This window comes from Cyprinus carpio, unplaced genomic scaffold (assembly GCF_018340385.1).
Source record: "Cyprinus carpio isolate SPL01 unplaced genomic scaffold, ASM1834038v1 S000006635, whole genome shotgun sequence".
Lineage (NCBI taxonomy): Eukaryota > Metazoa > Chordata > Actinopteri > Cypriniformes > Cyprinidae > Cyprinus > Cyprinus carpio.
The window spans coordinates 18,183-45,057 of record NW_024879264.1 but is presented as its reverse complement, the minus strand read 5'-3'; the positions used below and the strand labels follow the sequence as shown (position 1 = coordinate 45,057).

Genomic DNA, 26,875 nt, shown 5'->3' with positions numbered 1-26,875 from the left:
TTTGAATTAAAGGTTTTGATGTGAAAGATTTACATAACCTTGTAAAATTTCTGAATAAAATTGACAAAAAATGTCCTGTTTTATGGCACAATTGCTCATCAAAACTGTTATTTTGAAAATATAGGCAATTTTTGGTTAGATTGGCAAATTGTGTTTACTTGATGCTGCAGCATTCCTGCAAAAGAGCCTGTTTCATTGTGTTATCAGTACAATCATGCTAAACCATTTCTGGAGAGTCCCCAGAGCTCCATGGGCTGTCATGAAGCCAAACCTAAAACAATTATTTAGGTTTGTGATACTTCCTCATACAGAAGTTATTTCATTATAAGAAAGATCATGTGAATGTCATTTTGATGAAGATATACCTTATTCTGTTATTCATAATATTTAGTCACAGCCCAGTATAGCATTGATAAGCATTACACCTCCATTTTACAATGCTTGATGGTCTTCATGCTGGTGATTAAAAGAAAAAAAAAAAAAGAAAGAAAAAAAAGGGTTGTTTATTCAGGCTTATAATTTACATGGGAAATTTTTATTTAATTTAAATGTTTTAAATTAACTTTAATATGTATGCTATATATTTGATATTCTGTCTGTCTTGTGTATCTGGTTCCATCTCACTCATTAGAAAGTAAACACACATTTCCCACAGAATGCTGACAATAAACTCTCCCTATATGTTTAGTTTCAGAAGCTTGGCATCATGGCAAACAAAACCTGAACCATAAACCTGTTATTGCATGTTCTTTCTAAACCACTATCCAAAATCATCCAATTACGAGAGAGACATTTGATTACATATTGAGTCTCTAGGCAAACTGAAATCTAAGCATTATTCAGTTACGTCTAAACAATGTGTCACATTAAAAACAAAAGCACTTTTTACTGATTGTAAAAGGTCTCACCACACATGTAAAGTTCATTCACAAATAAGAAAAAGTTTTCCGTTCAAAATAAAGTCTTAACTTGGCTCTAATAAGATACATCATAAAATTGATACTATGTTAAACACTATGAACTTGAATTTTCTTCAAACGCTGTATTAACAACATTGTCACTATCTACATTTTACTGGAAAAAAAAGACATTGTGTCTTATGTGGAGTTATTAAAAGTACTGTTAAACCACAGTTCCATAAAATAAATGTTAAAAAATAAATACATTTTTAAGGGGAAACTAACAAAATTGTTCAACAGTTTTCAGTTTCATTGGTAGCATTGTTCATGTGAAACATCATCCACAAACAGTTTGAGGAAGTTTCCTCTGCTACTGATCTATCAGTGAGAGGAGAGAATTTAGATGTCACCAGTATCTAGGTAGATTTAAGTTGGTGAAGACTGGAAGCCTTTTTTTAAAGACAAGACTCTTTGAAAGGGCCTTCATGGAAAAAGATAACAGTGTATCTGAAAGTGTAGCTTACACAAAAATATTAATGATATTTATAAAATAGTGCAGATTTGTACTGCTTCAAATCCCTTACTATGTAACAATCTATACCAGATTTGTCTGTCAGAGTGGTTTTTTACCAAAATTTAAAGCAGATAAAAAACATCAACAAATGGATGAATTATGAAAAATCAAAAAAGAGGGAAGGGAAGGGAGAAATCTCAATTGTAAACAGACCACTGACCCAAATATAACTCAAGGCAACAAGCAGACACGCCACATTTAGTAAAGAGCAGCTATAGGCCCTTCTCAAGTGTAATTTATCAAAGGCAGCAGGAAAAAAAAAACAGACTGTGTTTAAGGGCTGCAAAATGGAAAGATGGTCATGAAAAATTAAAATACTCTACTGGACCTCAAAATCTAAAACCAAATCTGTATTCAAGATAATTGCCCAATCCACTAAACCACCAGCAGAAACCAGGAACATACATATGACAAAAAGCACAAACCGGTTGTGGAGAAGTAAGAGCTTCTAGCCAATAAGAGCAGAATTATTTTGTTATGTCATTGGTCTCTATGTAAATTAGAGTTGATCATTAAGGAACAGGACAAAAGAATAAAGAAATGAAATGGAAAAAAACGACCAAAGTTTAAATCTATTCAATCAAATCCTTCATTTAAAGCTGTAAGGTCATTTAAATGCAGTCGTACAGTATACATTTTAATTAAACACTGTATTTCATCAGATGGGAACACCGCTTTAACTCTGCATAAGCATGTATGTTAAACCAGGTCTAGCTAGGTAACAGTTAGGGTAAACCAGTTTGGGAAAGTGCCCAGAATAATACAAAGTCAACGTGTTAATGAAAAACTCTTAATTTGCTGATAACATGCTTTTATTATTTTCAACTATTCAAAACACACATAAAACTTTACATACCACATATTATAATCTATTAACATAATGCTACAGCAGTGAAATTGTCTTGGTGTGGCCTGGTGAGACCAAACCTGAGGAAGTTAAGCCAGTATGTAAAGTCCCCAAATATCCATAGCATTCATACAAAGCCAAAATCTGCATAAAATATTTAGATCTATGAAATATCCTATTTCTTCAAACAATAGTGAGCATGCCAATGCTGAAACCAAAGTTCCCTAATCATATAAAATTAACTCTTCTTTTGGTTTGGTTTGTCTTCATTATAATGAACTGCTCTAAACATTGAGTTACAGCAGCACTTGTAGCAAAATGTAAGTCACATATCTTTTAACTTTTTTTTCTCCGTTATCTGTTCTGTTTTCTATAGTATTTGGTAGTCATCAAAGAAAAAAAACTCCAAGCAGATGTTATACAATAAAACTAACATACCCTACTGCAACGTCTATGCCCTTTAGCCGTGGGGAATTTAATGAAAATAAATAAAAAATAAAATATATAAATACATTTATTCACACACACCATTCAGAACTACAGATGTATGATTTGTTTTGCATCCAAGAAAGTATTGAAATTATAGACGGTTTCTTTGGGCGCACGTGCCTGGCCCGAGGTTAGCTCCCGGTCTGTGTTTTATTTATCAGTCTGGCTAGTGGCGCTGGCTACAAACGCAGTTAAAGTGATGAGTAATGAAGTTGGCTCAGGTTGTTGTCCTGTGGGATGTTTCCCATACATTTATTTATTTGTGGCGACCCGCCACAATATCAAAACTAACCGATTTTCCAAAAGGCTTGTTGAACAAACATGAGCACGTAACAATACTGCACGTTTAAAAATCAAAACAGGTATTTTTATATCACTGTATTTCTGAAGGAAGATCTTTAAGTAGTCTATTAAATTTTAGATGTCATTTTCATTTCATCTTGCATATTATATGCCTGATAAAGCAGCGTTTGTGAGCTCAGCGCTGATTTGTGTACAGCAGTTAATGGGGAAACCTCTGTCTCTCCTGCTTTAAAGCTCCTCCTGCTGGCAGAGAATGAATTTGCAATAAGTCCTTCTACACAGCAAACATATTTTGTTTGTTATCAAAAAATATCTACTCTAGAGGGACTTGGTTGTTGTTATTGATTCTGTTTGGAAGTCTACCGCAAGTTTAGTTAGGGCCAAAAAAGCGTGCATGCGCAGTAACGTTTGTTTATGTTGCCGTTAAAATCGTCTATAAAGTAGAATGACTGGAAGTACAAGAAGGTGGTAGAGGAAGAAGGGGAGGTGTATGAAGGCTAAGGAAAGCTGGAAGGTATATTACAGAAATCCATATGAGCAGGAAAAGTGTTCCTGGTGGCTTGTGAGTCTTAGCTGAAGTTCCTAAGGCATGCAAGGGCTTCAAACACCACCTGACCAGAACTACAGTAATATACATTGTATGATGCAGTAGATGAGATTCTCTTATATGTGTGTCCGATGTGAATCAGGATAAATTTGACTTCATTTTACTCTGGTTTATCCTGTGTGTGTGTAGCCTACTAGGGATGTATACGGTATGAAAATTTCTTATCACGATTATAGTGACCAAAATTATAATGGGTTATCAGTATTATCTCAGTATTGTTATAATGTGCTGGAGATGTTAAAAAAAGTACAAACGCATAAATCACTTAAAGTTTTATATTTAAAAATCAACAAACAACAAATAAAATGACTTTTTGTCTGCATAATCACTAAAACAATAACATTACCAGTGATGTTCGGATTTTAATGACAAACGCATAAAGTTTAATAGCATTCAAGATTTCAGGATTGAGATATCTAATGTAAATGTTCAAATAAAGCTTTTAATAAAGTTTAATAAAAATTTTCACATTTCAGCCTTTAAATAAAGAAAAGATATGTCAAAATTATAATTGCTTAATAAACCTCCGTGATCACAACAGCATTGCTATTAAGAACACTTCCTTTAGGCCAGCGGTTCTCAATTCCAGTCCTCGCGCCCCCCCAGCTCTGCATATTTCACACGTCTCTCTTTGTTAACACACCTGATTCAGATAACCAGCTCGTTAGAAGTGAGCTCTGTGCATGAACTGTGTTCCCATTGACATGGTCCCTATACAGTGTTCATTGCTCCCTACTCTGTTGAAGTTTACCTCACTTCGGAAAATTCATTCACGGATTTGTGCTGCGCAACGTCTTCACACATGGACATTTAAATTCACGTCTCGCAGGAGAGTATGTGAGCGGAGTGGAGCAGCAACAATTTCCCCTCCGCGCTCCAAGCATTCAAAAATCACTCCACTCCTGGTGCACCATTTCCCGCTCCCCACGCCACTCCTCACTCCACTGATCAGAAACACAGCTCCGCAGCTAAATTATTTCACTATGCTTGAAAAAATCAGTTTTGTTCAGAAATTATATTAAACGAAAAAATAAATGCATAATAGCAGAATAATAGTTTTAACATGGTTTACTGGAACAATACAATTAGCCCAAGTCCATATTAAATTATTAATTGACTGCTCTCAAAAACGTGTCTCTCTACTATGGCAAAGGTAGTCACTTCAGAAACAGAGAATATGGTGTAACTTTTCAGTTTTTTCTTCATTCCTGAATGTATGTGCGCTATCTGTAGGCTACATTATGTGCAAGCTTGTGTGCTCCGTCCATGTGCAGCGATGTAGCAGCAAATTAGTTTCGAGCGGAGATTAACAAACTGTACAACTTACAACATGCTTTAACCTCGCGCACTCATCCCTAATTATGTTTAATGTGTGAGTTGGCATAATTTGTGCTCATGACGGAGCGGTAGTGGAGCGTTCTTAGGGTGAGTGAAAACCTCAATGCTTCGACTTTCCAAAAATCCGCTCATAGCTCCAGACAAAATCACGTCGCACCGCTCACATACTCTGTCTCTCACACTTCAGTGCACTTTGAATGGAACATATAGCCTACAGTACGTTCACTTCGAACTGGAATCACGGCGGAATGTCCTGTGATGTCCACTTCACAGGGCACTTAAGGACATTCTAAAACGCTTAACGTGAAAAATGCTTAACATGGCTTAATGTACTAAGATAGTGATATTAACAGACCAAACTCACTAAACATTATACTAATAAAGTATAATATCTACAAAAAATTAGATGAGCCCTGAATATGAATGCAACGCGTTTAATAACACGTTAAGCCTTTTCCTCCCATAGAAAACCGTTATAAGAAAACGCTTAACGTGGCTTAATGTGATATTAACAGACCAAACTCACTAAACATCATACTAATAAAGTGTACTATCTACAAGAAATCAGATGAGCCCTGAATGCGTTTAATAACATGTTAAGCTTTTTCCTCCCATAGAAAACCGTTGTCAGAAAACGCTTAACGTGGCTTAATGTACTAAGATATTAACAGAACAAACTCACTAAACATCATACTAATAAAGTAAACTATGTACAAAAAAAATCAGATGAGCCCTAAACATCATACTAATAAAGTAAACTATGTACAAAAAAAATCAGATGAGCCCTCCTCCCATAGAAAACCGTGTTATTAAACGCGCTGAGATCATATTGTGGGCCACGCTCCTCTCGTTACTTTATCTTAATTCAATACAAGTTATAAATGCTTCAGTTTATTCCAAACGCGCCGTCTACTTTTCTCTGGGCAATGAGCGTTGCCCATTCCCGAATGATTTATTCTTTTGAGTCAATTCTGTTCAAAAGGTCTTGATCAAACCAGTTTGTTTGTTGGTTAATTTTTTTTGATTATTTGTTCAGCCTGCCGCACGCGCTGAGTGTCTGAAGCGGTTCACTCAGAGATGTAACAGAAAGTTTAAGAACATCAAGAGCATTGAAGACGTGGCTTTGGATATACAGTCAATTGAAAGCAAAAGCTATTGTGTGCTAGCGATGAAGATCTTTATTAGATGAACACCGCGTGTGCTGTCTACGGTTCAACAGGTAACGTTATAACTTAGGCTACATTCGATTACAGTTCACGATACCACTATGACTTTACCGTTATTGATTTATTTGGTAGGTAGCCATGTAATAAGCGGGATAATGTATAGGGAGGTGGTTGTTATAGCGAATACAACCCCTTCAGGCTGATTCAAGTCCCGATCAGCCTGTCGTGGTTGTATTCGCTATAACAACTGCCTCGCTATACATTATCCCTTACTTAACAGAAACCAGCATAGGACGGGAATTGTTACAGCCATGTATTTTGATGTGTGTGTGTGTGTGCACATACTGAGCTTGTCCATATACACAGTAGACTGAAGTGAATTTTATACAGCTAAAAATGAGGCACCAAACACCTACAGCAGACTTTGGATGTGCTGTGTGCACATACTGAGCTTGTCCATATACACAGTAGGCTGATTTTGGCCGATACCACCTCAGTAATTCACTTGCCAAAAGTTTGTTTTTTGCTTTAGCATCTGTCAATCATCCTGTCAGAATTTTGGAACGTTATATTTCCCTTTAGTAATATTTGAAAGGCAAGTTATCCAGACCTACATATTACAGTAGTTACTGGTATAACACCTCAGAAGTCACCTCACACTAATCAGTCACTTGTATTTTTTTTTTCAAATTTAAATACATTTCCTTATTTAGAGTATTATTTCAGTTTAAGAAGGAGAGACAGATTAAATGTTTAACATGTTTATCATGTATACCATGATTAAACAACATATGAAAAAAAAACACGACTAGCAATTGAATCATGATTTATATGCTATTTGAAAATATCAGCAGAACTTTCAGCAGCATTTCTGCTGAGGTGGTTCTGTGATGGGTAGGATGGGAGGACTGGTGGTGAGTTGGATAGTGGACTGGTGGTGAGCTGGATGGTGGACTGGATGGGAGGAGGACTGGTGGTGAGCTGGATGGTGGACTATGATGGGCTGGGACTGGTGATGGACTGGATGGGAGGAGGACTGGTGATGGGATGGATGGTGGACTGGATGGGAGGAGGACTGGTGATGGACTGGATGGGAGGAGGGACTGGTGGTGGGATGGATGGTGGACTGGATGGGAGGAGGACTGGTGGTGGACTGGATGGGAGGAGAACTGGTGATGGGATGGATGGTGGACTGGATGGGAGGAGGACTGGTGGTGGGCTGGATGGGAGGTGGACTGGTGATGGGATGGATGGTGGACTGGATGGGGGGACTGGATGGGAGGAGGACTGGTGGTGGACTGGATGGGAGGAGGACTGGTGGTGGACTGGTGGTGAGTTGGATGGTGGACTGGATGGGAGGAGGACTGGTGATGGGCTGGATGGTGGACTGGATGGGAGGAGGACTGGTGGTGGACTGGATGGTGGACTGGATGGGAGGAGGACTGGTGATGTGATGGACTGGATGGGAGGAGGACTGGTGGTGGGCTGGATGGTGGACTGGGTGGGAGGAGGACTGGATGGTGGACTGGATGAGAGGAGGACTGGTGATGGACTGGATGGGAGGAGGACTGGTGGTGGACTGGATGGTGGGCTGGATGGGAGGAGGACTGGTGATGGGATGGATGGTGGACTGGATGGGAGGAGGACTGGTGGTGGGCTGGATGGTGGACTGGATGAGAGGAGGACTGGTGCTGAGCTGGATGGTGGACTGGTGGTGAGCTGGATGGTGGACTGGATGGGAGGAGGACTGGTGGTGAGCTGGATGGTGGACTAGATGGGAGGAGGAGTGGTGATGGAGTGGATGGGAGGAGGACTGGTGGTGGGCTGGATGGTGGACTGGATGGGATGAGGACTGGTTGTGGGCTGGATGGTGGACTGGATGGGGAGGAGGACTGGTGCTGAGCTGGATGGTGGACTGGTGGTGAGCTGGATGGTGGACTGGATGGGAGGAGGACTGGTGGTGAGCTGGATGGTGGACTAGATGGGAGGAGGACTGGTGATGGACTGGATGGGAGGAGGACTGGTGGTGGGATGGATGGTGGACTGGATGGGAGGAGGACTGGTGGCGGGCTGGATGGGAGGAGGACTGGTGATGGGATGGATGGTGGACTGGATGGGAGGAGGACTGGTGGTGGTGGACTGGATGGGAGGAGGACTGGTGGCGGGCTGGATGGTGGACTGGATGGGAGGAGGACTGGTGGTGGACTGGATGGGAGGAGGGACTGGTGATGGACTGGATGGGAGGAGGACTGGTGGTGGACTGGATGGTGGACTGGATGGGAGGAGGAGGACTGGTGGTGGACTGGATGGGAGGAGGACTGGTGGTGGGTTGGATGGTGGACTGGATGGGAGGAGGACTGGTGGTGGACTGGATGTGAGGAGGACTGGTGGTGGGATGGATGGGGGACTGGGTGGGAGGAGGACTGGTGGTGGACTGGATGGTGGACTGGATGGGAGGAGGACTGGTGGTGGGCTGGATGGTGGACTGGGTGGGAGGAGGACTGGTGGTGGACTGGATGGTGGACTGGATGGGAGGAGGACTGGTGATGTGATGGACTGGATGGGAGGAGGACTGGTGGTGGGCTGGATGGTGGACTGGGTGGGAGGAGGACTGGATGGTGGACTGGATGAGAGGAGGACTGGTGATGGACTGGATGGGAGGAGGACTGGTGGTGGGCTGGATGGTGGACTGGGTGGGAGGAGGACTGGTGGTGGACTGGATGGTGGACTGGATGGGAGGAGGACTGGTGATGTGATGGACTGGATGGGAGGAGGACTGGTGGCGGGCTGGATGGTGGACTGGGTGGGAGGAGGACTGGATGGTGGACTGGATGAGAGGAGGACTGGTGATGGACTGGATGGGAGGAGGACTGGTGATGGGATGGATGGTGGACTGGATGGGAGGAGGACTGGTGATGGACTGGATGGGAGGAGGACTGGTGATGGGATGGATGGTGGACTGGATGGGAGGAGGACTGGTGGCGGGCTGGATGGTGGACTGGATGGGAGGAGGACTGGTGGCGGGCTGGATGGTGGACTGGATGGGAGGAGGACTGGTGGTGAGCTGGATGATGGGCTGGATGGGAGGAGGACTGGTGATAGACTGGATGGGAGGAGGACTGGTGAGGGGATGGATGGTGGACTGGATGGGAGATGGACTGGTGATGGGATGGATGGTGGACTGGATGGGATGAGGACTGGTGGTGGACTGGATGGGAGGAGGACTGGTGGTGGACTGGATGGGAGGAGGGACTGGTGGTGGACTGGATGGGAGGAGGACTGGTGGTGGGCTGGATGGTGGACTGGATGAGAGGAGGACTGGTGATGGACTGGATGGGAGGAGGACTGGTGGGGGGACTGGACGGGAAGGAGGACTGGTGGTGTGGGCTGTGGATGGTGGACTGTATGGGAGGAGGACTGGTGATGGACTGGATGGGAGGAGGACTGGTGGCGGGCTGGATGGTGTGGTGGATGGGAGGTGGACTGGTGCTGGGCTGGATGGTGGACTGGATGGGAGGAGGACTGTTGATGGACTGGATGGGAGGAGGACTGGTGGTGGGCTGGATGGTGGACTGGATAGGAGGAGGACTGGGGGGTGGGCTGGATGGTGGACTGGATGGGAGGAGGACTGGTGGTGGACTGGATGGTGGACTGGATGGGAGGAGGACTGGTGGTGAGCTGGATGGTGGGACTGGATGGGAGGAGGACTGGTGATAGACTGGATGGGAGGAGGACTGGTGAGGGGATGGATGGTGGACTGGATGGGAGATGGACTGGTGATGGGATGGATGGTGGACTGGATGGGAGGAGGACTGGTGGTGGACTGGATGGGAGGAGGACTGGTGGTGGACTGGATGGGAGGAGGACTGGTGGTGGACTGGATGGGAGGAGGACTGGTGGTGGGCTGGATGGTGGACTGGATGGGAGGAGGACTGACGATGGACTGGATGGGAGGAGGACTGGTGGTGGACTGGACGGGAGGAGGACTGGTGGTGGACTGGACGGAAGGAGGACTGGTGGTGGGCTGGATGGTGGACTGTATGGGAGGAGGACTGGTGATGGACTGGATGGGAGGAGGACTGGTGGTGGGCTGGATGGTGGACTGGATGGGAGGAGGACCGGTGATGGGCTGGATGGTGGACTGGATGGGAGGAGGATTGGTGATGGGCCTGGATGGGAGGAGGACTGGTTGGAAGGAGGACCGGTGGTGGGCTGGATGGGAGGAGGACTGGTTGGAAGGAGGACTGGTGATGGGCTGGATGGGAGGAGGACTGGTGATGGACTGGATGGGAGGAGGACTGGTGATGGGATGGATGGTGGACTGGATGGGAGGAGGACTGGTGATGGGATGGATGGTGGACTGGATGGGAGGAGGACTGGTGGCGGGCTGCTGGTTAGTACAACCTAAATGGTACAAAAAGAGGAAATTATTCACCTCCTGTAATAAGAACAAATGTCCCCTTTTTTCTAGCAGGGACTGTGTTCCAAAAGGAAACGTCCAGTACATTTGTCTTTTGTATTCTTCTGTCTATAAATGCTGCCCTATGGACTCTATGCTCTCTGTAGAACTGAGGCGAGGCTGATTTTGTACTCTGGTGCAAATTGTAGGATCTCATTATCTCATGTGAAGTGGAGATATGTGTTTATAGTTTTTTTAAAGTTGAATTCAGCAATGCCTCTTGCTGTTGACTCTTTTGCTATGTATGGCAGACAATCAGTGAGCTATGTGGCTCTGCAAACAACGGTTATTTTCATAATCTGTCGACAATTTTTTTTTCCAATGAATCGATTAGTTGTTTGGTCCATAAACCATCAGAAAATTAAAAAAAAAAATGCTGACCAGTGTTTCCCAAAGTCAAAGGTGATATATATATATATATATATATATAGCAAAGACCAAATCTGATGAAGCAACAGATGAATAGCTATTTTTTGGCCCACTGTGGTTTGCCCTGTGACAGCAGTACCAAGAAAATCCCCAACTGTAATTGCTGTCACATTTATTTTTTTATGTTGACTGTGGAGTAAGATTTTAAATAATCGCACACACTTACCATTAATTAACAGTTCATAGAGAGCCCTCATCCTGTCAAGGCATTTTTTAGAATGGTCTGACAGCTGCCATTTTTGGCTGGAGGACTTGTGCGGACCAGGTTTTTCTGCTTCTTTTTTTTGTTTTCTTTCCAATTAAGATTATGGCCTTGTACCCCAATATGTTTAACTTTTCGACCTGAAAATAAAGATATATATTGTATAATATATACAGAAATATAAGCAATTATAAATGTCTTAAACATTGTAGGCTACAGACGTTAAATACATATCAAGACAGATGCCTCATCAATAACATGAGAGGGTGGTTTGGTTTTTGTTTTGGTTTTTTAACCACGTCTCCTTTCTGTCCTCAAATTTCTTACGTTTTTTTTGCCAGTCTTTGCTTTCTTGGCTGTACTGACTGGCAATATTTGCAGGTCTTGGTGGCCACACCAATAGCTGCTTTGCAGACCACACAGGTTGTTATTGTTGACCCTCGTGGCATCTTAAAACTAGAATATAAAACAATCAACATTTAATAACCAAAGAGACAAAGGAACTGCCTTATTTAAGTGTTACATTACAAATGTTTGTAATTTGGACTATTTCAGCATTATCAGTAGGCTAGTGTCAGATATCAACACTTCATGTGTGTTTCATATTTTTGTTTGTAATTTGGACTATTTCAGCATTATCAGTAGGCTAGTGTCAGATATCTTTAAATGACCATAGGTGTCATTTACACTGGGGACGCTGGAGACATGTCCCCACCACTTTTTGAAAGCATTTGGTTAAAATGTGGTAAAAATCAAGCGAACCAAGAAATGTTAAAGGTTTATTTGCACAAAATAAAACATGCAGTGCAGTTTAGATACAGAAAGAAACAATGTACATTGTCCAAAAAAAGTAACTTAAACAAAATGAACTATCACTGATTCTAAAATGACCCCAAAAACATGTATGCGCAGATCAGTAACTTGAACAAATTCTTGATCTCATCAGCTCCTGGAGTTGCAACTGGCTGCTGCTGATTCTAATGCAAAATTATGAAAAAATGTTAACCCGAGACCTTATCCTTACAGTAGGCTACACTATCAACTACAGCTAAGCAACAGTCTACAACATGTGCAGGAAAACTGTTATTGTTCATTAGATAATAGAGGTCATCAGCAGGCCTACTGTTAAATCATAAAGTAATATTGATTAGATGGACTGATTAATAGCTAGCCAGCTAGAATAGCTAGTTTTGCAAAGATATTAAGATAAGTGCCTCTTTCTTATTGCTGGATTTTACAGTAGGCTTCCATAATAAGATCGTCACTTATAGTACAGCGCTGTTTGCTGAAGTAGTTGCTAATGTCTCCTCCCTTCTTCCTCTTGGACATTGTGCAGTTTCGGTTGCTGTAAATTAGGCTACTGCAGTCGATCACACCGGTGTGATTAACGGTTAGCAGTGATGGGCAGTAGCGTCGCTACAAGTAGTGACGCTAGTAGTTTAACTACATTTCTTAGTAGCGTGGTGGTAGCGTCGCTGCTTTCTTAATCAAATAGCTTTTCAGTAGCTAAGCTCTTTTTTTGATCAAGTAGCGTGGTAGCGTCAACAAAAGCTGACATTACATTATCCAAAGCATTTCTGAAACTCAAGCTCAAATCGGAAATATAACTGCTAAGGATCACTGATCCTGGACCAGTAAAAGTGACGCCACCACCACTAAACCTCTTAACGTCATTGGCTCCTCAAACTGTCAGTCAAACCTCATTATTCTTCCCGCCTCTCTCGAGTGCGGCGCGCAGTTTGGAGGATCTTAGTTTGTGTTTGCCGTATTAAGGTAAATAAAATAACGGTTGATTGAATAAGTACAGCGTTCAATAAGTACAGCGTTCTCTTTACTCTACTTAACTATATTTATAAAGGCTAATGTGTTTTGTATTTGAGGAGCGGAGAAGAGTGTCTTAGCATTTGTTGTGAAGTCACAGTCAGATAGCTTGTGAGAAGCGCTGGATATTTTATAATATGATACTTTGGCCAAATAACAGAAAAAAACTGAGCGCCCACATAGCGACAGAATAACTGTACAACCTGCAAGTTCATGATGCCCGTAGATGGCCCGTACTGCCTTCGAATGTGGCGTTAATGATGGGGGAAAACATTCAAAACATTCAAAAACTTAGTATTTAAACTTGATTTTGGTGAAACATTAATAATATAATGAATGACACATGCAATGATGCAAATAAACGTAGCCTAAGCCTATACATCTGTATGGTAACACTATACAGTACAGTAAGATTTCATTAATGTTAGCTAATTTAACTAACATGAACGTACAATGAACAATACATTTATTACAGTATTTATTCATCTTTGTTAATGAAAATACAGTCGCTCATTTGTAGTTCATGTTAGTTCACAGTGCATTAATTAATGACAACAAAAACAGCTTGATTTTTAATAATGCATTAGTAAATGTTGAATGTATTGTTCATTCTTAGTTCGTGCTACCTACACTAGTTAACTAGTGTTTAAATAATGAACCTTATTGTGAAGGGTTACCATTTACATTTAGTCATTTAGCAGACACTTTTATCCAAAGCAACTTACAAATGAGCACAATGGAAGAAATCAAAATCAACAAAAGAGCAATGATATATAAGTGCTATAAAAAGTCTCAGTTAGCTTAACGCAGTACATGTAGCAAGGTTTTTTTTTTTTTTTTTTTTTTTAATTTAGAGGCCTTTTTTTGCTTTTGTTAATTGTATAATAAATAAACAGAAAACAAAGATAGAATACAAAAAGATTAGAAAAGCTAGTGTTTATTTTTTTTTTTTAAGAAAACAAACAGTAAATAAATAGTTTTTTAGAGTGGAAGTCTTTTATTTCTTGATTCTTGAAGATGGTTAAGACTGATTTTTGTTGCCAAATTGATTTGGAACAGCTGTTGAATAAACAACTTAACTGAACTATTATGCCTGTCTATCTGCTTGACTGACAGTTGTATTGATCACTGAGAGAGCATTGACTTGGTATGATGTTGGTTCAATTTAAAAATGATTTAAAAAAAAAAAATAGCTTAGATGTAGTAAACTACTTTTGCCGTGTTGTTGTAGCTTAGCTTGCTACATTTCACAGGGCTGTAGCTTTTAGTGTAGTGAAGCTTCATTTAATGAAGAGTAACTGTTAGCTTAGCTTACTAACATTTTCCAAGTAGCTTGCCCAACACTGACGGTCAGTGCATGACGTGATCAACTGCTAAATTCAAATGTGCTTTCGCGCGTTGGCTGGCGCTGAGCTGAGCCAGAGACAGGCACGCTCAGAGCTGTCATATATATCACAACTTTTCAGTGTTTTCAACCACATAATGTTTTATTTTAGGTTTCAGACATATAAGTACTAAAAAGAATACATTTAGAGTTTGTAAAATACACACTGATGTCAAAGGAAGAGGGCAATAATAATCCTTTCAATTATAATTAGACACGTTTTATTCATATCAGATACACATTGTGTAAGTTACTTTAAAGTGTCTATTCTTCTTCTCCCAGTTCACCAGCCACTTACTTATTTCGGGAGACGAGGATGAATTCACGTGTTATTAATCCAACAGACTCGATTCTCTGAACTGCGTCTGCTGCACAAACTAAGATGGCGGCGCCCATCGCGCATAACTATCGCGATCGTTATAAAGGTGTTTAAACAACAAAACACTTCAACTTGCATATATTTGACAATTGGAATATCAGTTATTTCATGCCATATCTAACAAATATGTGAATATTTTGAATAAAAAAGGAAAATTGACATAAAAGCAGATCATCATTCATTCAGCTCTATTGTTGCTGCGTGTGTACCTGACAAGCAATGACGCGTCACCATGGAAACCATAAAACGACACATTCTAAATAACGGTTTGCCTTGAAAAACTCACGCTGGGGGGTCAGCCAGAATATTTTAAAGCTTACGTGTGAAAGGGTTAATGTTTAGCTAGCTAAGTTACTGCATTTTTTCTACAATTGATTAACCTGTGCAGTGTTGCCCATATTGGGCGGTTTTTGTTTTTTTTTTGTCCCCACCACTTTGCAACACAAACTGACGCACCTGTAAATGACTATACATTTCTGCCCTTGAGCAGCCAATTTTTTTTAATGACCTGTGTATCAGCTGTTGCAGTGCATTGTGGGATTTATAGTATGAGTCAGTGGTGGGGAGTGCGATTTACCACAGGCCATTAATAGTAGACGTATGAAATTATCCGGCCACGGAAAAAAATATCGATATATGACTTTTAGTCCATATGACACAGCCCTACTACAGATTCTATGCAACAATTACCCATACTCCATAGTTTCATATAACTCCAAGTTGATTTCTGCTGCAGTGACATGTGAATTTGGAATCAATAAAGTTTTCAACTTATCAATATCATTCTGACCTCGATTAGCACATTGCCGCCATCTGCAGCTAACATTAAATGCGGTGGCTAATATAATGCTGGACAAACCCCTATGTCATTGGACACATCCCTATAAAGTCATGGTGATAAATAATTAACGAATGATGGCGTAGACAGCGCTAACTCACTTTATTATTCAGGTTCCGTTAGCATATGTTGATATCACTATGTGTATTCATTACCTACCTTTGAGGATGTACAATGTGAATGGTGGGTGGCGGAGAGAGCGGACACCCCCTCACTCACTTGTCAATCTGCTGACCTCTGTGCCTCTGTGATAGGGCAACCCACGTGTCAATCAAGGGACCTCTCGCAGCTACGTTGCCCACACGTAAAAACGTGATGCCACATTTGTGACACTGTAACATTTAACCCTTGTATGGTGTTCGGGTCTGTTGGACCCGTTTTCATTTTTTATCAAAAGAAAAATGATACGATTAATTATTTGTTCAAACTCAGACACTTTGGCTTTGGCTCATTTTTCTGTGAAGGTTAACTGCGGTGGCTATCATTTAGCAGACGCTTTAGTCCAAAGCAGCTTACAAATAAATACAATATTTACAATAGAAAATATATCTGAACACATTTTCAATGTCCACACACTTTACACCCACATTTATATTACACGCAGGACGTTCGGGTCCACTGGACTAGTAAAAGACCCGGAATTAATAAAAGTGTGGCAATTGTAGGTCCTGTGTACCTTTACTCTGTCCCCCTCCTGTCAGGGCCTGCTGTTAGTGTGTGTGTGTGTGTGTGTGTGTTTGTATATGGTTTATGAGGACACAAATGTGCATAAAGGACATGGGTATTACAACGAAAACATGGTTTATGAGGACATCTGTGTCCTCATAAACCAAACGGCTTAAAAAAACATACTAAATGGTGTTTTTTGAATCTGTGTCCTCATAAAAGTTTTCTGTGATTGGTAGGTTTAGGGGTAGGCTTAGTGTAGGGGGATAGATACAGTTTGAACATAAGAAAAACCGTTACGCCTATGGAGACCCTGTAAACCACATATCCAAGTGAGTGTGTGTGTGTGTGTTTTTAAAAGACAGGCAGGGATTGTGAAAAGAGTGTGTGTGTGTGTGTGTGCGTGCGTTGTAAGTGTGAGAGAGTTATATACTAGTTAACCATGCCATCCAATAAAGCACTGCACACACTTTTTTTGTCTACTTAAATCTAACTATAACAGATGCATTGTGAAGCCTATTTGCTGTGGCAGATATAAATGATTTGAATGACTGTGTTAGGTCATCCTGGCATAAAACCCTCCAAAAATCATAAAAGATAAAAAAATTCTCAGACAATCCTCATTTTGATCATCATTTACACACACACACACACACACACTTGAAGCCCTCAAAGTGCTCTCTGAACCAGAGACTGTTAGGGCACATGTCCAAAATGTAAAAAAATAAAACTTAAAATTAAAACTTGTCATAGAGCTTAACCAAATACATCACTGGAAAGGTCTTGACCTGGAGAGTAACATATATCAATCTGAAGGTTCTATATTATTCCTGCATTGAGATATTGACCTTTGAACCTTAACCACAGGGCATATTTGAAGGCTTATAATTATGGGACAAAAAAGGTTACATACATGAGACCAACTGTTATAGAAAGGTGTTGACATGGGTTATAAGTTCAGCATAGTCACCAAGGGGTGTGTGGTGGGGGGGATGGGGGGCTATGGTGTAAAAATAAAAATCCCCCATTGAACAAGACAATATTTAAAGTCTGATGCCAAAAATGTGTTTGACATCCCCTAAACCCCCTGGAATGCCACCAATTAAGTATTTACAACTTCCAATTTTAGGGAAAACCCTGGGTTTAAAAAAAAAAACTACAACTCCCTAGACCCCTCTTCAGTACTTGTGGTAGACATCAGAACCCCAGTTGTAGTTCCTCCGTTTTAGGGTCGTGCTAGGGTTGTGAAAACATATATCTACCCAATATATCAAATATCACAAACTGTCTAATAAATAATTATACTGCATGTATATGACCTATGATAAGAAAAGACAAAAATGTTTGTGTTTAATGACGATAGTTTAACTAAAACATGAGACTAGCGCGCCAACTGCTCTGCTCACGTGACGCAAAGCGGACTGTCCTAATCTCCATAGTAACGGCCACAGCCAATGTTGCTACTTTCCGCTATCAAAAATGTAAAAAAAAAAAAAAACACACACACACACATTTATTTTTCATAACTGAAGGCCGTGATTATTAAACCCGTCATATTTGATGTCAATCTACTGTAGTGCTGCGTTATAAAACACAAATATAATTAAGACAAGAGATATTTAATTTTCCACTTAATGTCCGCCGTTTTTTTTGTTTTCACGACAGGAACCTCGAGAGTCACATGATTGAGACACAAAACAAAACATTTAAAAAATGTAACAATCACACAGTTTGCGAAAGAATTGACATTTCCCCTCCGAATAAGTAGGCTTTCTATAGCTAAGAGACTATGCCCTTTTCAAAATAAAGACTATATATCTTCAGATAGGAAGGGTGTGTGTGTGTGTGTGTGTGTGTGTGTGAGAGAGAGTGTGTGATTGAGAGGGAGAGAGTGAGAGAGAGAGAGAGAGAGAGAGAGAGAGAGAGAGAGAGAGAGAGAGAGAGAGAGAGAATTAATATACTAAGGTGGAAACATAAGCTGGAATGTGTGTGTGTTTGAGAGAGTGAGTGTGTGATAGTGTGTGTAAACTACAGTAGGTACAATATATACAAAATATAGTGAAGCTATGTAGGGATGCGCAATACATTTCGACCAAATATGTAATGTTAAAAAAACCAAGGTAATTTGTCATGTTTGACAGTTGTGAATCACCAGTGATTGGGTTGGGGCAGAGGGTGGGGACTAATGGGCTAACATAATGGGTTTTTACCGTTTCAGAGGAATTTGCAGTACATGCTCTAAACACTAAGAAATCTTACAACAGCGGTAAAAAAACCTCAGGTTTCACATACAAGTTATTACAGCACTGACGTTTGGGTTCAACACAATGTGAAGACATCTGCTTGGAGTCATACACATCATCTCCCTAAGAACTACTCTCCAAGTTCCTCATCTGTTGAGGAGGTTTTCTGTGAGTTTTTCCTCTTCAGAAAAGTCATCTAAGGGCAATGTTTGCAGTCCAAGAATACTTTTTGTATGTTGTGCGTGCTGTAGCCAGTTGTGCTCCAACTTCACGCAATCTTCTCTTCAGCACACAGACTAGTCCTTCACGTCCTTTCTCCATTAAGCCCTCTGTAACGCCTGAGAATGTGACATTAAAATATAAAGAAATGAGCCAATGGTTACCAGAGAAGCAAATAGAAGAAAGAGACTTCCTATGTATTGTCCTTACATTTCCCATTGGTGTCTTCAGTGAGCTGAAAGGTAAACTCTTCAGTCAGTCCAGCAACACTCCTCATGTACTCCATGTGCTGCTTGACTTCGCGAACCACAATAAATTCTTCTTCTTTCAGTCTAGCCAGCAGCATTACCTTGTCAAAAAAAATTTTTCCGCTCCATATCACCATGACCTGCAATACCTTACATCTAAGTGTTATCTTACAACCTCCTATAAAAATATTGGGACAGAAGATATTTTGCATGCTGTACTACTACAATAGAGAAATAAACCCTGACAGGATGAGATAGAACATCAGCGCTTCGCAAAGGGGTTCGATCACATCCATTTACAAATTACTGCATTCTTTTTTTTGCATATTGCCCAGTGTCTTAACATTTTTTTTTTACATCGGATTCCATATTTACATCAAGATGTGTGCATCAAACAATTTGTATTCAGTGCATTTCAGAGGAAGTACTTACATTCCCATGGCCAGGAGTAGTTGTCCACAGCCAGGAGTTCATTGGGAGGAGGCAGTTTTTTCAACTTCCTCCACAGTAGCATTTGTGGTCATTGATGGCAACTTCCAAGGCTTTCTTCTCAACAGCAATCTTTCTGCCCAGTTGATGCCTTCGCTTGTTCCCACCTACAATGAGAAACACAAAATGAGTGTACATTCACACGATGACTACACAAAAGCACCATACAAAATAAGACTTCACAATATGTGTGTATGTTTTATGATTATTGTGACAGATGTTGTGTGATCATTTTTGCATCACAAGTTTCATAATCATTTGAAAAATTGTGAAAAAACTTGGGACATTTTTTTCCTGAATCTATTTTAAACAATCATATTTTTTTTAAATAGAGGACAAAATTGGTAGGTCAGTACATCTCTCGCACTATGCAGAAATATTCGGATATTGCACTCAACCTTATTATGATTTTTGACAGTTTTTCAGTATCCTGCCCTGACTTGTAGTAAACCTACTTCAAAAGATGTTTTTTTTTTTTTTTTAATAAAAGGCTTTGCTATTTTTACTATGTATAAATCAGTAGTGAATTAATTTTTTCACAAATCTTCATTACTAGCGGCCTTTTCTGCTCTCACCAGACTGACGATACAGCTGAAATTTTCACTGTTTGATGCCCAAATATAGCCCCTCGATGGTCCTCTGCAGGTCATTTTGGATTGTTGCTCCTTTGGACGACAACAAACAAAATTAATTAATGCCAATTTCAGTTTACAATCAGCCTCTTTTCAGATCCCCTGTACAAGAACAGAGCCAATGACTCTTAAAATATCCCATCAAATCATTTTTTCAAAGTACCTGAGGTCCACTGCTGAACATCAGACACCCACTGCTGGACTGTGTCTTGCTGTAGAGATAACTCAGCTGTGAGTTTCTCCAGGTCCTTTGTTGCCTCTGCAATCCTTTGTACAGTCTGTCCGAAAGAAATATCCATGTTAACAAATGCTGAGACACAATTTAAAAACAAAAATGTTATTAAACATATTTTCCTAGTTAGTACCTTGATGTATCTTTTGGCCAGTGTCCGGTCAAGGTTTTCTGCCTTTCGCTTGTTCCAGCCACTTTCCTGGATTGTTAGCATGTCTGTGCGAACTTGACACACAATGTATGTGCAGTAATTTAGGTAAACAGTGAGGACCACAGGTCAGATACTACATTGATCATTCTCTAATATTGTCACATAAACCTGGAAATAATCATACACTTAATTAACGTGTCAGAAGTTATATTATTATAAAGAGAATCCTGATAAGTGTAAAAATGCTGACTAGACAGTTGTTTTTCTAAGAGAGCACCTATGCATGGAACTCTAAAATGCAAAGGCCGAGCATCAGTGTGCAAACCCCTTGGTCTCAATTTGGACACATCTATACATGAAAAATGCTTACAGGCTTTTGACATGTACTTGGGAACATATGGCTGCTCGAGAGAGGAAGCTGTTAACCTGTTCAACCTCCTCCCCGATTGTTGTTCCCGCTCCTTCTTGATTGCGTCCCCCCATTTTAACTGTAACACATTTAAATGAATGTTATAATTTGGAAAACAACAAGTAGGGGCAGAGGACAGACAATCATAATGTGTGGTGCAAATGGTAAGAAATACATCTAATTGTCATTATTACCTCACACATCCATGAATGCGCTTTTGCATGCATGATGGAGAGAAATGGGCGCATGTTCAGCAAGTCCTCCAACTCTCTTTCTGCATATATGGCCAATATTTGCAGACCACATCAGAGCAAAAAAACTGGACAGTCTGTGAAGCTAGCTGTTTCTGGAGATATAATGGGTATGCAAATATTTCTCCACTGAACATATTCAGTCCCTTCAGCAAAACCTCATGATGGCAGACAGCAACTTCAACACCTTCCTCGTCTAGTTTTGCTTGCAGACTTGTTGGCGAACTCTCGTGCTGCGGTCCACTGACCCACACCACATCTCCCTTTCCCTGGATTTCTTAAACAGATGAGGGCAAATACAGACATTTACACAGTTACATTTTACAAAATAAGCTGTAAATCATGGTATTATGGCATTTGATGCAAACCAAATAATGTTTAAATTTTGGGGAAAAAAACTGGCAAGCATTCATAAAAATTTTTAAATTGTGGTGTTACACATAAAGAAATATAAATTTAGCTTACATGTACAGTTGTTCCATGGATATAATCAACAAAGGAGGACACACACCAGCATCATTGGCCAAAAAGACTCAAATCAAAAAAACCCATCAGGTCTTGAAAGAAATATAGATGTGGGTTAAATTTACTGTATAAAAGTAATTTGTGGCTCACTAGCATTTCTTTGTACATGAATGTTACACACCCTGGTTGGCTTTTGAAACGATATATAATTTGTGGTTCCCATCCACTGCAACTGCCAACATGGAGGGTGTGCATGCAGGGCACTGAAAATGCTGGACCTGAGACAGCTTGTCAGCCTCAAATTTGGCATAGGCCCATTCAAGGAAGGCCCTCTGCATTGTGTCCCCACATATCTTACCACTTAGAGCAAAAGTTTAAAAAAAACTAAATAAAAACAGTAAGTAACTGTTTCGAAGGTTGGCTTTAGACTGTGGTCATGATGAAGAAAGGGCTCTGTCAAGAAATATGTGCTGAAACTTTGGGGATTGTAAGAACAAGTCCTAACAATGAAATCCGTTATTTAAAAGGTGATCCAGACAGGATAACTTAAATGATGAGTCCACTCACTCACCCGAAGAGTTTTGTACAACACTCGAGCATACTGACATCCCTGGGGCAGTGATTTTTAGATCCTCATACGTGGTGAACAAGTCCACCAAGTAAAAGGTCTCAAAATTGACAGTGGCTGGCCAGTAACCACTTTCAACCAGATCACTTATGGTCACTGGCAAGGTTTTTCCACAGGAGCAGTTTACTGATGGAAGGAAGAGGTTGTATCTTCCTGAAATTTCAGAGAAAAACAATTATCTCTTGTTCACAAGAAACAAAAAAACAAAATATGAAGAAATAATAATAAAAAAATGTTACCATTCATTCCAATTAAAATAACTGGCTTTCCCTTGGAAAAGCTTGTTTGCCCAGTGGAGCAGTCGCAGCAGGGAGGAACGATTGGTAACATGCCAATCTAAAAAGCAGAATTAGTTTACATATTAGAGTAAATGAAACCATAAACTCAACAGAGAGGGTGTTGTTTCTATCAAACAAAACTTCATCCAGCATGTTTGATGGAGTAAACCAGGGTTTGTGTAAAATGTAAACCAGCCTATATAACCTGAGACTTAAAAACTACCTTTTTCATGATAGGAGAATTTCCCTCCCTCATGCTGCTGAACAAAAGTGGATGGCGGCAGGTGTCTGAAGAACCCCTCCACCATGGATGCTCTGTTATGAAGCAACAGAGCCTCATGTGTGGAAAAGGTCACAGGCTGTGCAGTAGAGTGATCGTAGTTTGCCTGTTCCTCCGGTCTGAGGGGAAAGGTTGTTCAGCACCACTTCCCAAGAGGTCTCGTTACCATAACAAAATGATGAAACAAGTATTAAGGGGAAAAAAACATTTTCAATGATCACAGTGTCTTCAGTTGTGCTGGTAGACGGAGCACAGGACACACTTTTAACGCTTGCTGAAGAAACTGCAAAAATATTAATATCAATTTAGAACTTGCTCAATGAATAATGAATGCAACTAATGATGAAAAAAACAAACAAAAAAAACCAACCAGTAGCTGAATCTCGCTTTCGTTTCTCTCCAGCTCTACATCTTTTTGGCAGAGGTTGATCATCTTTGTCCTCATCAAGCCAAACACACAGCTTTGTGGATCGTTTTGACCCTCCTTTAGTTTGTCACATGCTGATCCACCTAAATAAACAATTGAGCCACAGAATAAACCACCACCCACCAAGGTTATCCCCACCTATAAACATCTCATTATAAAACCAATGTTATAATATTACATTGTAAAAATTCAGTCTAACGGTTGTGGTCCTGTACTGTACTGACAGATCTAGAAAACCTGTTCTACACTAAAAAATAGAAAAGAAATTGAAACGTTTTGACAGAGTATTGAATTAAACTCTCACTGGCTCTAATGTGTGAACTTAACTCAGCTCAGCACTATAGCTTGCATTTGAATAAAGACATTGAACCAGGTACTGTTTAGTTGCACTTTGTTTGGAGTGTTGCAGTTTTGCACCTTGATACTTCTTCCCTGCCTATACCTCAGAGTCTATTATGGTCTTAGACCTTGTAATTAGCATGTAATTAGTATGCTTTTTCCACCACTGAGATAATGTTATTTACCTTGCACTCATCCAGGAACGCATCAACCAGGAATATTGCATCTTCGGGGTCAAGGTGATTCATTTTCAGCTTGGTCAAGTTATATTTCCACGCTTAATTTTCCTCCTTGTTTACCGTTTCCTGCTTCTTTTCCCTCGTTTCTTTCTCTGTTTTTTTTCTTTTTTTTTGTTGTTCTTTTTCTTGTCAACATTCTTCTTCTTCTTTTTGTTCGTGGGGCATTTGAGGTTAAATGCACGTCAATGAGATCGCACCACACATTTAAAAACAGCGAACTGGATATATTATGAAAATAAAATATATATTTTTCGCTAGAAATGTAATCAAAACTTATTTTTTATGCAGAAAACTAACTCAAAATATTGATTTTTTTTCACTAAAAATGAGAGAAACGTCCACCATGTTTTTTGTTCTCACGGCCGAATCTTGAAATTCACGTGACTTGGACGCAAAAACAATAGGAAAAGAATAGGCAAAAAAAAAAAAAAAACGTAACAGTCATACAATTCAAGGGCCATTATTGTAACCCCTCTACGTTTTGCACTTTGGACCAACGTAGTCAGGGTACGTTTTTATATGAGACTGGGTTGATAACAGTGTCGCGTGATCGAGATCAGCCCACGGCTCCGGCTTGAGCAGATAAAACGGTGAAGCATTTAAAAACACCTGAAAACATTCAACCATTTCTGCCACAGATAAACATGAAGCAATGTAGCTCTTGTAAATCGGTCATGATGAGATTGCAAGGCTGTTCATTCCATTTTTGGAACTGAAAAAACAACCTTTCTTTGACTGAATGTGCATTGCGATGACGTCACGTGACGCGTCTAAATAAGCCCAAATGATGCGGGAAATTTGTGGCAATTACGGAAAAATTTGCGATCTTTTGCGAAAATTGCGGAGTTTGCTTGATTTTGCGATAAATTTTGCGATCGCGAAATCCTGGAGGGACTGAGTAACTGCGGGGAATAATAACTGAAGAGACCTTATCAAAATGATTTTCATTTTTTGGGTGAACACTCTTTAATTGATGCTACACACTAAATATTAATCATGCTGGGCACAGCCGCTTATTGTGCTGTAACTTAAGTTAGTGCTGTAAATAGTCTGTCAAATAACAGGTACATTGCTACAACATAAATTTACTGTAGCTCACATTGACGCATTACGTATACCTTTAATAGATACTTGTATATTATTTGCTCTTTAAAGTTGCAGAAATGAAAGCTCCCAAACAAGATGTCAACAGATTAAGAAGTGGAAAGACCATGTTACACCACCGCAACCATAAATCCTGAGTGATTTGAAAATGGGCAACAACCAAGAAAAAGTACTCATTGTTTCACTCAAAAATGATCCATGGTAATAGTTGTAAATGATTAGATAAAGTACAAAATGGTTTTAATTTTAAAGACTTTGCCATTTACTAATGTTTTGCTCAAAACACTAAGTTTTTGTGTCGTTACAATAAGGTATCATTAATTAACATTAGTAAATGTTGAAATTAAACATTAAATATCAATGAGCAATACATTTGTAACAATATTCATTAATCTTTGATACTGTTAAAAAAACAACTACTGTTCTTTGTTAGTTCATGTTAGCTCTGATCCATTAAATAACAACAACAGGCACAACTTTTATTCTTAACAATGTATTAGTAAAGGTTGAAATTAACTAGGTTAATATATTAACTACAATTAACTAAGGTTAATGCTAAGTATTTGCCATGTTAGTCCATGTTGGGTAGGTATAATGTTAACAAATGAAACCTTATTGTAAATTGTGAAGTGTTACTTGAGTGGTTTATACGTGTTAAATTTTAGTTTCCGTGTATAAATAAATGCAAGGGTAATTTCGCAAAATGTTATATTTTACTTGTTTTTTATTTTTTCCATTTTTTGCCCCGCATCACAGCGGTCCTTTTATTGGGAACATATTTCCGCACTCACCCAATGCCCATCCATCACTAATTAGTTCATTTGATGTAATTAGAAAAATAGAAGGCGTGGCTTTGAGAATACTGATTGCAAAAAAAGAAAAGAAAAAACACAGCAATTCCATATAAACAGCAATCCAATATGAACGTGCATAAATATATAAAAATATTGTGCCACACGCAATTGACCCTCACAACATGCTCATCTAGGATGTATTTATTTCAAAATACAAAAAAATGAATGCAGTGTTATTTTTATGTTTTATTGAAATTTCTAATATTGGTTTCCTATTTCAATACCTATACTTTCAAATATAATTTATTCCTGTGATCAAAGCTGAATTTTCAGCATCATTGTCCCGACAAAAAAGAAAGTTAAACATGTCTGACCCCAAACTTTTTATTTGTTTTTATTGTATAATGTTATTTTTATTTTTTTTTTTGTCTGTTATTTTAAATTTTAATTTGTATATTAATTTGAAAGGTCCCAAAAAATCATTGATTATAATATTAGAATGAATTCTGGAGGATCATGTGAACACTGAACACTGCAGTAATGATGCCGAAAATTCAGCTTTGATCACAGGAATTAATTATATTTTAAAGTATATTAAAATAGAAAAGTTTATTTTAAATTGCAATAATATTTCACAATATTATGTTTTGAAATATTATTCAGTATTTTTTATCAAATATACAGCCTTGATGAGCATAAGAAAATTCTTTAAAAAACTTTACTGATCCTAAACTTTTGAAAGGCAGTGTATTATACAGTAAAAAAAAAAAAAAAAAAATGTTTTCTCTAAAAAAAAAAAAATATCATATCATTTAGTTACATCAAGGATCAAATCAAATATAGCACATTAAAGTTAAAAGTTACACACTTATTTGTGTGTGCGCTGTACAGGGTTATATATATATAATTTTTGTTTTTAGTTGGCATCCAAGCAAAAGAGAATGACAATTAGTGTAATTACAGTAAAAAAAATATGTCAAAGAGCTTTTCTTGTGCTTTTTTTTTTCTTATTGGCAGATGTTGTGATGACCAACTTCCTGGCAACA

The 26,875-nt window shown here is 39.6% G+C and overlaps 2 long non-coding RNA genes across 3 annotated transcripts; both read right to left on the bottom strand.

Moving 5' to 3' along the window:
* Nucleotides 1-19,631: 19,631 nt before the first annotated feature.
* On the bottom strand, nucleotides 19,632-20,994 carry LOC109084386. Its single transcript, XR_006159641.1, has 4 exons — nucleotides 20,598-20,994; nucleotides 20,396-20,510; nucleotides 20,176-20,265; nucleotides 19,632-19,707 (listed from the first exon to the last, which is right to left on the bottom strand). It is a non-coding gene; the product is annotated as an uncharacterized LOC109084386 (long non-coding RNA).
* Nucleotides 20,995-22,349: 1,355 nt separating this feature from the next.
* Nucleotides 22,350-24,037, bottom strand: LOC122144298. 2 transcript variants are annotated; one of them, XR_006159643.1, is made up of 4 exons: nucleotides 23,878-24,037; nucleotides 23,297-23,436; nucleotides 22,608-23,209; nucleotides 22,350-22,521 (listed from the first exon to the last, which is right to left on the bottom strand). It is a non-coding gene; the product is annotated as an uncharacterized LOC122144298 (long non-coding RNA). The 2 variants fall into 2 exon arrangements; XR_006159642.1 differs by having other exon boundaries at nucleotides 23,297-24,037.
* Nucleotides 24,038-26,875: the final 2,838 nt, after the last annotated feature.